We start from the raw sequence: 16160 nt of genomic DNA on the forward strand, positions 1-16160 counted from the left end.
TTTATCATTCTTGATAAATGCATTTTTCTTTAATACTGTAGGCATTAATCCATTTTATACATTAAATATAAACAAAAAGCTGCTCTACATATTTATAGTATGCTACAGTATTTTTCTATTAGTCTCTTTTTGAACATTATTTCTAACAACATTCAATTGTAAAGATCTAAAAATCCAGTAAAACGCACTGACCACAACTGCTATATTTGGCTATAGATGGCTATACTTTGACGCCAATCTAACGCATAGGGACAGGCAAACCGCCATACTCGCATTCACACGTACAACCAAATTAGAATAACCAATTGCCTGGGAAGAAGCTGGGGTATCTGTAGAGAACCCACACAGGCTCATAGAGGATAGAAGCCCCTAGCCCAGTTTGGATTCAAACCCAGGATCTTCTTGCCACATTATGCTCTGTTAAAAAGACTCTGCATCTCTCAACCAATATATCGAACTCTGAGCTTTAGAATCAGAATTAAGTAAAACTGGTGCTCCAGTAGTCTGATTCAGTGATGTGAGAGTTTGTCTCAGTGGCTCTATTGTTTGGTGCAGTGGCCTTTTATGTGTCAGTCCGGCTTCAGTGCATTTTCTTATTAAACAAATCATGTGGAGAAGAATAAAAAGGCTGAACTATACATGACATAAAGTGATGTCACCCCCGCTACTTCTGCCATATTGACTTCCAATATGAGTGAGACTACTTTTTGAGTGCCTTGTAATGTAATTGTTAGTCACTGTTCATACAGCACTCATATCAGCATGAAATATGAAAAAAAACTGCTTTTATGCAAAGCAGGCTATTGATAATAAGGCCATTGTTCTGCCAGTTGGAGGGGAGGGGGAGGCAGCATCTACCTTTTATATTAAATAATACAAAATCCATCCATGCATTCATCTGTGCATCATTTTCACCATTTTCATGGGGCACACAGAGATGTGTGGAACCCCCTCTCCTTGGACTTCCAGGGAGACACTAAAGCATTCTGAGATATGTAGCATCTTGTATGTGCAACCCTCTTTTAGTCACTACTGACAGTTTAGAATAGAAGATGCTGGAAATGCTTCACACTAAGCTCTGTTTTTATCAAAACACAGCGGTACAGCATCTCCATCGCTGTAGATGCTTACTGGGTCTCTGAAGCTTTTGCCAGAAGTAGGGCTGGGCGATATGACCCAAAATTCATATCTCGATATTTTTTAGCTGGATGGCGATATAAGATATATATCTCGATATATTTTTTTAAAGCCATAAAGTAAGAACAAAAAGAGAGTTCTTAGTCAAAGCTGTGTCCCAGATGTCACACAGGCACTTTTATTAACATAGAGCAGATGTACATAAAATTTACTCAAAAATAAATTATGAGCATTTATTAAATAATAATGCTCCATAAATAAAAGAAAACAATGTTGTTTTTGTGCATAACAAAAAGCTCACAATTGTGCAGTCAAAATGTAAACTAAAAGACGCTGAGCACAATAACAAAGACAGATTTCACAGCTGCTCTGTTCCCAACTTGTACTGCGTGACTGACAGCCTGGAGTTTGAAATCCTCTTCGCAACCACGTCTCTTAACAGGTGCCATTTATAGTCCTTATACACAGTAGGGTAATATTACGTTGAAGCACAGTACGTATCACTCCGCGAGGCTCAGCCGTAATGCTCCGACAATCCATCAAGCGGTGCAGCTCCGTAGCTTACTAAAGTCGTACTAAAACATTTTTTGACAGATTGCTGAGCGCCGTGTTCCACATAAAATCGGTTCGCGGCCATCAAGCACAACCAGAATTCATACATAAGGCGCGCTGTCAACTTTTGAGAAAATGAAAGGATTTTAGTCCGTGCAGCCCCTCTGGGCTGCATGGCGTTAGCGTGGTTAGCTCGTTAGCATGGTTAGCTAGCTAACACGTTGACGCCGTCCAGCCCCACGCACGGGGCGATGCGCAGTAACTCGTTAACGGAGATTTGCCGTGTCCATCTTGTCGCTTCCTGCAGGTGAAGCGATGGGGGACGAGGAGGAGTTGTGTTCAGTGAAGGAGAGGCGAGGCCGAGTAACATTGCGTAAAGACGAAAGTGGACGAAAGAGAGGCAAACCTGCGGCTCCACAAGTATAATTATAACGTAACATAGACTATATCGATATAAAGGATATTGTCACATCTTATATCTCGTATAAAAATATATCGATATTTTTTAAAAACTCGATATATCGCCCAGCTCTAGCCAGAAGTCATGGCCTTCCTCTGTAGATGGAGTCTGCTCAGTTGTTGTGGAGATGAATTAGTTTACTATGAAAGTGAAGCACAGAATTTCACAATAACAGTAGACTGTCCTTGGTGTAATTTGTCAAAAAAAAAGAAGTTTCTTGAAGTATTGTGGGCAGATGAGACAAAGATGAGTCAGCCTGCAAACCAAAAGTGTGTAAATGCCCAGCAAATATTTTGATGCTGAATAACCATCATGTATTCTAGGCTTAGTTGAACAATAGATGTAAAACGAATATTGTGCCATATTTGCAAATGAGCATCCCTTCTGAACACCCCTGAATGTTTGTGTATGGCAATAGGGTTGTTGTTTGTCCTTTTTTTTTTTTTTTTTTTTTTTTTTTTTTTTTTTTTTGTGTGTGTGTGTATTTTATTGGTTAGACCAGCGGTCTAACCAATAGTTAAATATCGTTAACTTGGTTTCCCTGGGTCTTTTCCGGTGTTGTAGTTGTGTGTCTTATTTTGAAAAAAATATTTACACGTTACCATAGCGACCAGAGAGCATTAAGGGGCAGAGAGGAGGATGTTACTCTCAATGTTGTTGGTGCATTTCAGTGCTAATAAAGTTACATAATTACACAGTGAATTAGTGTTTATTATTATATTTAGAAAAATCCCACAATTTTTGTCTTGGCTGTATTGTTTTATTTTGTTGTATTTATCCACAACACCTTAAAGGCCGGTCCATGAAAATGTTGTCTGACATTAAACCAGTCCATGGCGCAAAAAAGGTTGGGGCCTGGTGACCATGGTGGCCATTTAGAAGTCGGCCATCTTGGATACAACTTTTGTTTTTTCAATAGGAAGAGGGCCATGTGACACATCAAACTTATTGGTAATGTCACAAGAAAAACAATGGTGTTCTTGGTTTCAACGTAACTTTATTCTTTCATGAGTTATTTACAAGTGTCTGACCACTTATAAAATGTGTTCAATGTGCTGCCCATTGTGTTGGATTGTCAATGCAACCCTCTTCTCCCACTCTTCACACACTGATAGCAACACCGCAGGAGAAATGCCAGCACAGGCATCCAGTATCCGTAGTTTCAGGTACTGCACATCTCGTATCTTCACACCATAGACAATTGCCTTCAGATGACCCCAAAGATAAAAGTCTAAGGGGGTCAGATCGGGAGACCTTGGGGGCCATTCAACTGGCCCACGACGACCAATCCACTTTCCAGGAAACTGTTCATCTAGGAATACTCGGACCTGGCACCCATAATGTGGTGGTGCACCATCTTGCTGGAAAAACTTAGGGGAACGAGCCAGCTTCAGTGCACAAAGAGGGAAACACATCATCATGTAGCAATTTCAAATATCCAGTGGCCTTGAGGTTTCCATTGATGAAGAATGGACCCACTATCGTTGTACCCCATAAACCACACCAAACCATCACTTTTGTTGTTCCAACAGTCTTGGAGGGATCCATCCAATGTGGGTTAGTGTCAGACCAATAGCGGTGGTTTTGTTTGTTAACTTCACCATTCACATAAAAGTTTGCCTCATCGCTGAACAAAATCTTCTGCGTGAACTGAGGGTCCTGTTCCAATTTTTGTTTTGCCTATTCTGCAAATTCTGTGCGCCGATCTGGGTCATCCTCGTTGAGATGCTGCAGTAGCTGGAGTTTGTAAGGGTGCCATTTGTGAGTAGCTAATATCTGCCGAAGGGATGTTCGACTAATGCCACTCTCCAGTGGCATGCGGCGAGTGCTACGCTGTGGGCTCTTGCTGAATGAAGCTAGGACAGCCACTGATGTTTCTTCATTAGTGACAGTTTTCTTGCGTCCACATTTTGGCAAATCCAACACTGAACCAGTTTCACGAAACTTAGCGAGCAGTTTGCTAACTGTAGCATGGGAGATGGGTGGTCTCGTAGGGTGTCTTGCACTGAAATCTGCTGCAATGACCCGGTTACTGTGTTCACCAGATATCAACACAGTTTCGATCCGCTCCTCACGTGTTAACCTCTTCGACGTGTCAATGGCTGTGAACAAAGAGAAACTTGTAAATAACTCATGAAAGAATAAAGTTCCGTTAAAACCAAGCACACCATTGTTTTTCTTGTGACATTACCAATAAGTTTGATGTGTCACATGGCCCTCTTCCTATTGAAAAAAAACAAAAGTTGTATCCAAGATGGCCGACTTCTAAATGGCCACCATGGTCACCACCAATCTTGAGGAGTTTGCCCCCTCACATATGCTAATGTGCCACAAACAGGACTTTAATATCACCAACCATTCCCATGTTATTACGGTGTATCTATTAAATGGGCCACCCTGTATAACAAGTGGAACATTAAAACCAGAGTTAGGAAATGGTTTAATGCAACACAGCACTGTCCCACGCTCTGTGTTCCCTCCCAGAGTCTATGATAGATCTTGTTTTGTCATGGTAACTGTCAGTGTTGTGGGTAGCTGGCCTTTAATGTCGCCTAAAGGTCGCCAACATGAGCTGCATGACTCCTCAGGGTCTGGACACAAGAAAACACTAGACCAGCTCAGAGCCAAGAAGATCACATTTTCTCTGTTCAGCCTTTATCGCTCAGTCTCTTTGGTCAAAAATGTTTAAAGTTTGTCATCAGGTGCAGAGAAGGTACAAATGACAGCATATTGCTGTTTTTATTCTAAAAAGGGAATTTTAAGAAGGTTACTCAGTTATCCACACTTTCTATACATCAAAGCTTCAGTGGATTCGGCTGAAGATCCTGCTGTTAATTTCTTTCTTACAGTTGTGATGCTGTTATTGACTGAATTGTATTTCATTCATTTTATTTTTAATGAAAATTTAGAAAAACATGTCTCTTATAGTTCTGTTTCTTTTCTTGATGGTCTGTTTTTCTATATGAACATTTGGATGATGAAGGGTAAAATGTGAATGAAACTGGAAACCAAAAGGTTGTTAAGCAGAAGGGTTTTTGTGCCCTGGTCCACGGATCTTTTATAATTTTCTGCATCTGTTAGTGTACAGGGGTTTTTTTTTTTGGGGGGGGTTTTTTGTTTTTTTTTTTGGTAATGTTTGTGATGGCAGTAAAATTAAAGTGGGTCAGTTGTGCTTGATTAACAGTTCAAAAATAATCCTTGTTTATTTTGAGAGCTTTTTTTTTTTTTTTTTTTTTTTTCTTTGAGTCATAAAATAAGGTGCACACAAAGAAATGACAAGGCTTTATCCATGGACATGCAGCACCCAAAAAAGTCATTGCATTGTATCGCTGGGGATGGATGAATGACCATCTTGCTTAGAGAAAACAAATCCTTTTATCCTTTTTTAGAAAGCAGCCAAGCTCTGATGTCCAGCTTCTGAGGTCAGTGGAATGCCAGAAAAGGTTCAGACCAACATTTATAGCTTGATATTAATAGAATTAGTTTGTCATGTTAAAATGTAAGTGTTCACAATTACAAGGAGGAAATGGAGGAAGCTACTGTGATGCATTGGTTGTGTTCCTAATGTTAGATAGGAAAAAGAATGCACAGTGTAAGACCAGGTTGTATCCAATGTTTCTGTATGCGTTTTCCATCTGCTTCTCTCATGGTTGCTGAGAGATCCCTAAGCCTGTGTGACTGGGACTCAGAGAAATGAGGAAGTCCACATCTATTCAGAAGCTGCTGTCTCTCATGCAAAGTGGAGAATGTTGTTTCATTCAGGTGTTGGGTGAGAGAAAATAAAGAATGCATTTCCTCCATTCCAGTATAGTTTGTATGTATTTTTACCTGCTTCCTGCTTTGCCACAGTAACCCCCCCCCCCCCCCCCCCCCACACACACACACACACACACACACACACACACACACCAGGGTTTCCCTGACCTGAGGCTGCTCTGCTCTTGTTCTTTTCCATAATAACGATACATGCAGTCGTTTATTTTACAATGGAAAGTGCCCAGGGATTGCAGTTGTTTCGATTCAGACTGCTTAAATAAAATAGACTTAATCTGATAAGGTGTGTGTGTGTGTGTGTGTGTGTGTGTGTGTGTGTGTGTGTGTGTGTGTGTTTCCGTCTGTCTCCTGAGCTATCTTATTTAGCCCCACCCTCTCATTACACAGAGAAACTGGGAGAGTCTGAGGCACAGAAAGTAGCAAGAAAAACAAGGGAAAGTTCAAAAACTGCACCAGATTCTCAGCAGGAAACCAGTCAGTTGATCAGGCTTACATTTACAGTTGGGAGATTTTTGTCAGTTTCTGTAAGTCATTCATTCGGTTGGTCTCTCTGTCAGGTGGTTTAGTTAGTTGGTCCATCAGTTACAGAAGCAGAAATCTGGTCTGCAATTTAACACTAAACACATTAAGACGGAACCAATAAACTACTCCCTATGTCCCTGCAGCCAGTCAGCTGCTTAGTGAAGGGAGTGGCTTTCTGCTCTGCTGCCTGCAGCTGTATTGCAGTCATTCACCAGGTCATCCAGTGATCCAGCCTCCTAGCCAGCCAGCCAGCCAGCCAGCCAGCCAGCCAGTGGTTGTAAATGCAGGGCTGCTGTTCAGCTGCTCTGAACTCCTTGTATCTCCCCTCAGGATCTTACACCATTGAATCAGCTGAGGAGCTGCTGAGAGGTAAGCAGTTGTGACTTTCACAGAAGTTTGGCAACATTTTGGAGCAGCTGTCTGGCTTTTTGTGGGCATGTGATAGGCTGCAGGGTTTGTGTGCAGAAAGGAAAAATGTATTTTTTAAAAAGTCAGTTTTGAACAAGGAAATGTAGTCGCTGCATCTGTGGAATGCGATCACACCCTTTTCTACAAGTTGAATTGTGTTAGCATGTTGTTGCGCTCGGCTGCATCATCCAGGCTGCTCATTATCCGGGCTCTGAATTTTCTCACATTCTCAGTCTCATGACAGTGGTGATGCTCTGAAGGCAAGTATTAGGCTGGTTCATTAAAGACTGACTTCAGTGTCTATATCAGAAAAAACCACCAGTTTGACTCCCACTTGTCTGTTATTTATAACTTTTTTTTTTTTTTTTTGGAGAACTTTAAGTTAATTGTGAAAGAAAAAGATCAAAAAGCATAAAGAAAATAAAAGAGCTAGTATGAGAACAAACTGATCCTGCTTATTGACTTGTGGTAAGCTCCAGAAGTTAAGGGGCTTTTAGACTTTTTCAAATGATTTTTCTTTTTTCTCTGTATATGTAATTTCTTAGTGGAAGGTTTGAGATCATTTGCCTATCCAGTGTGTAACATTTCCTCAAAAGTCATTCTGACAGCTTCACAAATGTTTTAATCTTAATGCCATAAATACTGACCCAGTCTTCCTCAGTCATCTGTGGATTCAGTATGTATGTATAGTGAATTTGCTAGAGTTACATATGTTCACCAGTATTGACCAATTATATACACTTATCTGGGTATGAGCTTTAGTACAGGCTGAATTCCAATCCTCTGCTAAGTTTTTAGTTTCCAAATCTTCAATTTATGCATTTAGTGTATAACATAAGGTCTTTAATCAACAGGCTAAAACAGTGTATAAGATTCTGATATGAATCTCTTTGTTAAACAGTCCTTTGTCATTATTTTAGAATGTGTTTGAGAGGATCTTCCGGCTTAATTATGTTGATGTGCTTTTACAAACTTCTCAACTGTAGACATATTTTTTTTTTTAAATTACAAATTATTTGTAATTACAATAATACCAATTATGATACCTGTGCAAACCTTAAATTTTATATCCAGAAACATACTGCCTTTTTTCTCAGGAAATGCAGTAGCATTGCAGGATATTGCATTGCCAGGATATTCAAGGTGCCCTTTGGAAGATGTGGCGATATTGGTCATCAACAGAAAATAGTCGTATGTTTATCAGCGTTTTTATTGAGGTTGTCCATGGAAGCTTGCGATTTTTGTCCTGCTTTTGTACTTTATTTTTACTTCCTTTTGCGCTTTCCCGTTCACTCGGTGGTTATGATTCAGTCACCACCAGGTTAAAACTGGGTGACATCTCTTTTACACCTAGGAAAACTCAATGGCTGCTAGGCAATTTTTACATTCAGTGACCAATTGAAAGCAGCTGGGACAACCAGTTTGTTTCCCCAAGGCTGTGTGCAAATACCCTTAACCTCTGGTCAATTGCACAGGTCACTTGTTGGGAGTGATTCTGTCTTTAAACAGTTGCAGTCCAGCTCAGACCGACTGTAACCACAATGACAGATTCGCAAAGGTTTGCAACTCGTGTGTGACAAGACTCTTTACAGTAGTGCACTCGACTCAGCTGGCCGCCAGCTGGTTGTATTCTGGTTATATTCCTATATAAAAGGTTCCAGAGCACCAATGCCAATTTGCAGTTGAGTTGACTTCATGCAGCAACTACTGTATGTCACAATTTACGGAAGAATTTCTGTTTTAAATATATACAGTTTTGGCTGGACTCTGAATGTAGGTAGTTATTTGAATTTCTGTATGGAGATGAGATGGCAGAATGATTTTGTCTTATTGCTGTTTGTTTGCTTGGTTGGTTTTTTTTTCACCGTCTTGATGCACCAAAGCTTTTCTTTGAAGACGGCATCTGACTGTCAATGGTTGCAAACTGGCCCCGATCTTCTATTTCAAAGGAAAAAAATTGCAAGTTGATTGCATGTGGTCACAATAAAAATCATTTTGTTAAGGCTGCTGTCTCCAACCACTGTTTTCAGTGGGAGGGAAAAAAAAAAAAAATTCTTGAGGCTTACATTTGTATTCTTCACCTTCATTTCAGTAGGAAGCCGTGGGATTAGGTATGAGAGCGAGGCTTTTGGAGTGTCAAGAGATGGGCAGATGGCTGGTTTTGTTTCTCTCCCCCCCCCCCTTATATAAATATACAGTATTTAAAAAAAGAGCAGCTGTATCCTTAAGTAAATTTGTATTTAACTGATATCACGAGAAATTAATTTGCTGTTAAAATAATAATAATAATAATAATAATAATAATAATAATAATAATAATAATAAACATTGAATATTTTTGACAGGAATTGTTCGCAGGGAAGGTTAGGTGTCTTTGATGTATTTAATTACCATCCAGAACCCACATGTTGGTGTCACTGAATTATTTTTTTTTTTTGATGATTTGTGTAAAGTGTGTATATGTGTGTGACAAAAAGCCTCTTCCACTGCGTAGGACTAAAGCACATTTGCTGTGTTTAAACAGTATTATCTCAGAACTGGTTTGACTGCAGAGGGGGGAATGGTGTCATTTGAAGCCTGCAATATGTTGTAATAATTTGCAGAGTTCACTTGATGTGACTGAAAATGTTGGTAATAAATGCTGCTTCCTCCTACTCGTATGTGACAGGCATTTCCTCTTTTGTGATTTATATTGGAGGCGATACTAAAGTCAATATTTGACTCTGGTTTCTGTGAAAAGAAAGAAGCAGTTTTTAAAAAAACATAAAAAGGCCCATGAAACCTTGAACTCTTTTAGTCATTATTAAAACATTGCTCTCCACCGAACCTTGAGGAACTGAAAGAAAACCACATCAGAAAAATTTTTGTTGCTTTTATAGCTTTACTTTCCGGGCTTTACTGACACTTTGGAAGTAAACATGAATATGAATTTGTCTTTTATTTTGTATTCTCATGTGAGAAACACAGTTGAAAAGAAATCAAAATATTGACTTAATAACATTTAATAATAGTTAATTTGTTATCTTTTTTTAAATAGTCAACTGTTAACCTTTAAAAGGCAGTTTTATGTTTTTGTATGTTGTCTGTATAATTACTTGCTTAAGGCTTGTAAAATCATCAATCAGGCTTAAAAACAAAACTTGCACAATAAGCTTATAGAAGATACTTTTCCTTATTTCATCATATTCATCATGAGAAAAAATGACACTTAAATTTAAGCAAATAGAACAAGAAAAGGTCACAAAGTACCTAAATTAGATTGAGGACCTACAGACCAGAAGATCTTGATTGAATTAAAGTGTTAATAGGATTTTGCAGACAGTGTATGCTGATTAGATCTGCAGAGTTCAGGTATTGTCTGCTATTTACTGCACTTTCCCTATATTTAAAAAAAAACAAACAGTATTTGCTTGTTCTACCCGCTATTGCTTTGCATAAATATGATGTTAGAACATTTAAATGTGAAAAGTAGTTACTTAGTGAAATGTAAGATGAGCTAATAAATGCTGTGTAATTACCAAATCACTTGGCTTTAGGACCCTGGAGTGTGGGGCAGACACTCCATCTGATAATGATGCTGTGTGCTTTTTTTTTTTTTTTTTTTTTTTTTTTTTTGTTACTCTCCTTTGCTACTCTCGCTTATGGCAGAACCACACATCCAATCAGCTGACTAATCACGTGACTGTCAACTCAATAAGCAATGAAGGAGGCCAGAGTTTTAAGGAAAATGATAAAGAAGTCAAACACAGTTAGTTATACAGAGAAAAATGGACCAGTGTCTGATTGTTTCAAAGCTGAGTGAAGTAGATTGGAGGATGGTGGGGCTCCTCAGGGATTGGATTTTGTAGCATTCAAGTTTATCTAGTGTTTTAGCTCTGCGAGTTCCAGATCCTTGATGGTTAATGTATCAGGACGGCTTGGAAATGTACTGTTCTTAGTTAGCCACAACTCAGAGAGCACAGACCTATGTTGTTATGCCATTGTCAGTCCCAGTTCAGGGTCATTGCCTGCATAAATTACAGTGTTGCAATCATTAATTTGTTGAATACAACATTTACTGTAAATAACATTGTTACCCTTTGCTGTCATTGATCACTTGCTCTCATTGGTGCTACAATTAACATTAATATTTATACCCATACTGTGATTAATGTTTTAGGCTAGTTATGCTAACAGTATCATATCAGGTCTGTTGGTGTAGGCAAGTTGGCTGCTGTAAAGCTGTAGTGAGAGCATTGCTGGGGATAAATCCCGTTGGATTCTCGGTGGGTGTTGGATTCACCCACCAGCTGTGGGTGCCATTTGTCACTGATTCTCTTTATAATTGTTATGGACAGAATTTGTAGGTGCAGCAAAGGGGTGTGACGTGTAGGATTTGGTGATCTTGGGATCTCTGTTTTTTGCAGATGATATGGTTCTGTTGCCTCCACTGAGCAATGACCTGCAGCTTACACTGGGGTGGGGGTATAGCAGAGTGTCTCAGCTTGGATGAGAATTAGCATCTCCAAGTGTGAGGACATGGTTGGTGGTCAGAATGTGTGGCATGCCACCGCTGGGTTGGTCAGGAGTCGCCAAGAGCAGGAGTTCTGGTATCTCAGGTGCTACTTCATGCGCGAGGGAACTGGTCTGTTGTGGTGAAGAGAGAGATGAGTTTGAAAGTGAAGCTGATGATTTTACTCTGCTCACTATGACCAGACGCTGTAAGTAGCAACTGATGGAATGAGAGCTGCTTTTGTGTAACTGTTGTCAGGTTAATGTTTAATTTGACTGAGTAAACATTTGGGTTGCAGTCTGGCTGCGTAATGTCTAGAAAAGTTTATTGCCAATGACAATGTATGACATAGTGGTAAGTAGTAAATTAAAGCGACATGTGCGTTTTTAGCTCGATCGTGGCTCAAGAGTTGGGAGTTCGCCTTGTAATCGGAAGGTTGCCAGTTCGAGCCCCGGCTTGGACAGTCTCGGTCGTTGTGTCCTTGGGCGTTGCCTACTGGTGGTCAGAGGGTCCGGTGGCGCCAGTGTCCGGCAGCCTCGCCTCTGTCAGTGCTCGCCAGGGTGGCTGTGGCTACAATGTAGCTTCCCCTCACCAATGTGTGAATGGGTGGATGACTGGACGTGTAAAGCGAATACAGAAATACAGGCCATTTACCATTTACCATTTGGTTAGTAAGCATTCATCATACAATGGTTGCAACACTCAAATATGCTGGAAAAACAGCAGATTCTCCCTATTTAACAAATATGCTTTGTGTAAAGCTCCATACACAGCAGTCTCAGCGGTATTCTGTTTACAAGTCTAGAGCTGTTGGACATAACCAAGTTAAACACATCACAACTATTAGAGTCATGAGACCACAATGTTCAATTGTGTCTCTGCACATTAGTCTAAATTCCAGCATTCTGGTCTGATTTGTATTTGATCAGGTTTCATGTGGCTGGATGTAATAGAATTTCTTTCTATCACGGCAGGGCACGAAGAGCTCTGCAAATGGAATTTGATGATTGCTGGTTTCTTGACAGACTCTCTTGTTATAGTGTGACTTGTTAGTCGCTCATTGCTGTGGGGTTGTTTTTCACTGCGCTTGCAAATAATTCCTTGTCAAATTCTCCTCAGTCTTCTCCTCCTTTGAATTTTCTGTTTTGAAGTTTATCCATCATTACTGCAAAGATATGTGGCTGCAAGGATGTGCCAGACTGTGAGCAGGTGGAAATGCTTTCATGAATTGGGTGTACTGTTGTGTATTACAAGCTGAGTACAGCCAAACATATTGATGTTGATGAAAATGTCACAGGTTTTTACTGCGTTACTATAAACACAATCTGTCTGATCACTAGTCCTTATGTGTGGATATTCAAATAGGAGATTGGCCATATTATTGGCTTTTTAGAGGTTTTTATCTCATCTGCAATTTCAGAATTCAAAGTGGAACTTTATTCCTCCAGTTATACGCTGATATGCTGCTGTGGTTCAGATTTAATTATCTCAATAACTGTTGAGTTTATTTTTTGTTCCCTGAGGGGTTTATTTTCCTTTCTTAAACTGAAATGAATTTGTAAAGCACTTCTCTGATTCTGAAACCCATCTACTGCCACTGCTGTCAATATGTTGCCAACAAAGGCCTCAGTGGGACATAGAGGACATTAATGACATATTATTAAGTTAAGTACAGCAACTCTGTATGCAAACAGAGACACAAGAGGACATGTGACAGGCATAGGGTAGAAGCCACGGGATGCTATGTCTGTGTAGCTAAATACAAAAACAGATGGGTAGTGTGAAATACACAATACATGAATATTATTATTTAAAGTGCATTATAATCTTGGTGGGGATTAACCATGTCCTTGTATTGCTGACACCTAAATGATTGCATTGTAGTCTGGTGAAAGTTATTTTTGCTGTAACCTGTTAGCCCGCCACTAAGTTAGTTAATGGAAGTTGAAAATTGGTCACAAAGAGGGTGCTCCAACAAAAAGCCACTTGTGGCTGAGCTGGTTACTAACAGATTATTGCAATTGCCCAGAGTTTGCATTCTCCTTTGCTCTCTTTCTTCCTCCAAGAGCTGTGGTGAAACTTTAAAAAAACCACATTCATGTATAGAGCCTGATTAGTGCTCTGCATACGGCTTATTTAGTGAGTCATAAAATGCACAAAAGTGGCACATCAAACTAAGTTTAGTTTTACTACTGTTTACATTCAGTACCGCCATCTTGGATTAATAACTCAAAGTTGCTGGGGCTGCTCTAAGTTTTCAAGCTGAAGGGGTGTTGTAGATTTAAATTGGGGATGGTAACTCTGAAATTCCAACTTCCAGTTTATTCATGAACGCACCATGAAGCCTAAGTTATCATTAGGGATTTGAGTGTTATGGAGAAAGTTAGGACTTTCTGATCAACAGGCATACAAAAATATTCAGAAAGTTTCTTCTTGTTGGTAGGGATGTTGAAGAACAAAATAAAATAAGATATTCTAATTCCATAAGGTTAGCATTAGGATTAAAGATTAAGGAAGGTGTAATGTAGGTCTACTTGACTCTTAATTTGTTTTTTTTATTCTCTTAAAAGATAAGAACTGACGAGTACCATATCTCTGAGCATTATTGGTTAAACTAGTGGTACTGTTAAAATCAGTATTATCGTTATATGCACTTCTCCCAATGTTGTTTGTGCAGTTCACTCCTGTAGACATAATTTAGACCTCTTGGCTACATTGATGCTTTTGATCTTTCTGCTCCACCGTGCCAGATGTGCCTCACTGTTTTGCTAAGTGGGTCTGATTTGCTGAAAGGTTTGGAACAATGCAAGACATAAACCAGGAGGACGCCTGAGCAAATTGAATAATCAAGGGTCAATCTTCACCCATGTTAGCGGTTATTGATCGCTTGGCTCCACAGAATAGATTGCTAATGACAGCACGGGTTTTCAACAGAGTCCACAGCAGAGATGGGAAACAAATTAGTCAGATCTGGTTAAAGTGATTTGGAGGCCACAACAGTCAAATGCAAAGGTCTCTGACAAATGTCTGCTGCTTCTAATAATAAAGGCTTACTGAGAAACAAACATTGGTACATTAGCTTGAGAGGACAAAAGTAAAATACATGACTTTCTTTCCACCAATGTTAATGCTTTGTTTTCACAGTGAGTGTCTTTATTATTGTTTCTCTGTCAAGTACGGACAGCTGGCGTAAGTAAGCCAATTCTCAGCTGTTGTACTTGGCTTTTAAAGCAACACTTTCTGTTTTACTTTCATTTTGCTTCTGTGGTGTCTCCTTTTGTTTGTTTCTTTTTTTTATTTTTTATTTTTTTATTTTTTTTTTTGTTGCTTTGGTTTTATTTGATTCAGGTTGCTTTAAATTGCATAAAGGATTCACAGGAAACATTTTATGGGTGTACTTAATAGTTACGTTAAACGAGCTAAATGAGTTTTCTCCTGCGGTCACCATGCAGTCAGTATGGTTTCTAATGCAAACTGGACATTAAAATACATAAAATATATAGATTTTTATTTTTTTAATACAGTAGTTGCTCATGGCTGTTCTCAGTGGTTAATGTAATGAACAAATTGCACATAACAATGCTACTAATGGGCACAGATGCAATTAAAGTAAACAAGACTAAATTTGCCCGATTGTTTCTAAAGAAACAAGCACTGTATTACTTTGGTATTACAGATTAAAGATTTAAAAACTGGCAACCTCATAATGAATAAAGATGTCATATTTCAAGTTTTTTTTTTTTTTTTTTTTTTTTTTTTTTTTTTTTTTTTAGCTCAGTTACTATAACAAATTTCGATTGACTCCATATTTAGATTGACCTCCTGTGCAACTGGTAAACATGATGTTACCATTTGGGAGTTTAAATTGTGAAATTTAAATGTCTGACATTAAAATTCAAAATGCCTATCCTAGTGGGTGTTTTCTGTAGGGCTTTTTTTTCCCTATCTGATCATGTTAATGCTTATTTGGGCAACTAGTATTTACTATAATCTATGTTGAGCTCAGCTTATGATTAGGCATATGATGAAGAAGCCTCTCAAACTTCTTCAGTAGCAGGTTTATCAGAGAGCCACCTCGACAGGACAAGACTCTGATGTCTATCTGCATCTAAAGGACAAAGGACACTCTTTCGAGGACACCAATGTTCACATTTTGGACAGAGAGGACAGATGGTTCAAAAGAGTAGTGAAAGAAGCCATCTATGTCCACTGTGAACGACCATCTTTAAACAGAGGTGGTGGCCTATGACACCAATTGCCAGCCATCTATAATCCCTTCCCAGATGCCTTAACGCCCACTCACATCCTGGGCCTTTTGACCTCAGTAAATCACATAATAGGGTGGGGGTAGGGTTCACAATGAGTTCACCCGAAACCATTGCTGATTGTGACCTACACCCGTTTTCATACCTTGGCTCGTGTGATTAGGTTGACGATCAATAAGTGGTCCAGGACCCTCTTAGGGACACTCCTAGGGTCTTATAATCTGGGGCTTTCCACCAGTTGCTCTTAGAACTGAAGAAGCTTCTTGGATGAGAGGTGAAACGTCTTCAAGGAAACTTAAAGAAGTCCAGACGTGTTTCCTTCCGAGCTCCTAAGAGGAAGAGATATTTATACTTCTGCCTCTGTCTGTTCTACGAAGCATTTAATCAGAGGGCGAGGTTACATGAACCTTACATAGCTAATAAGCTACAAATACTTCTCCAGAGGCTTGCTATTTTTAATGCTTAAAGTTTAGTTGTAAAGGTTAAACTGCAGCGAGGAGATACAGATGAACCCAGTGAATGTGGATAAATAATTAACCCAGGATAGGCC

At 39.3% G+C, this 16160-nt stretch overlaps 1 protein-coding gene across 2 annotated transcripts in view; it reads left to right on the forward strand.

Annotated features, from left to right (window-relative positions):
• The window catches only part of rab27b (RAB27B, member RAS oncogene family), a 76870-nt gene that overhangs the window by 41091 nt on the left and 19619 nt on the right, over positions 1-16160 (forward strand). The window contains exon 1 of one of the 2 annotated variants that reach the window (XM_080867769.1): positions 6532-6814. The exons of the other annotated variant lie outside the window; for it this stretch is intronic. The gene's annotated coding sequence lies outside the window, so the exon portion shown is untranslated. Of the gene's footprint in view, positions 1-6531; positions 6815-16160 lie in introns of those variants that run through there. 2 annotated transcript variants of the gene reach the window in all.

Source organism: Rhamphochromis sp. 'chilingali' (assembly GCF_963969265.1).
Source record: "Rhamphochromis sp. 'chilingali' genome assembly, chromosome: 2".
Taxonomy (NCBI): Eukaryota; Metazoa; Chordata; class Actinopteri; order Cichliformes; family Cichlidae; genus Rhamphochromis; species Rhamphochromis sp. 'chilingali'.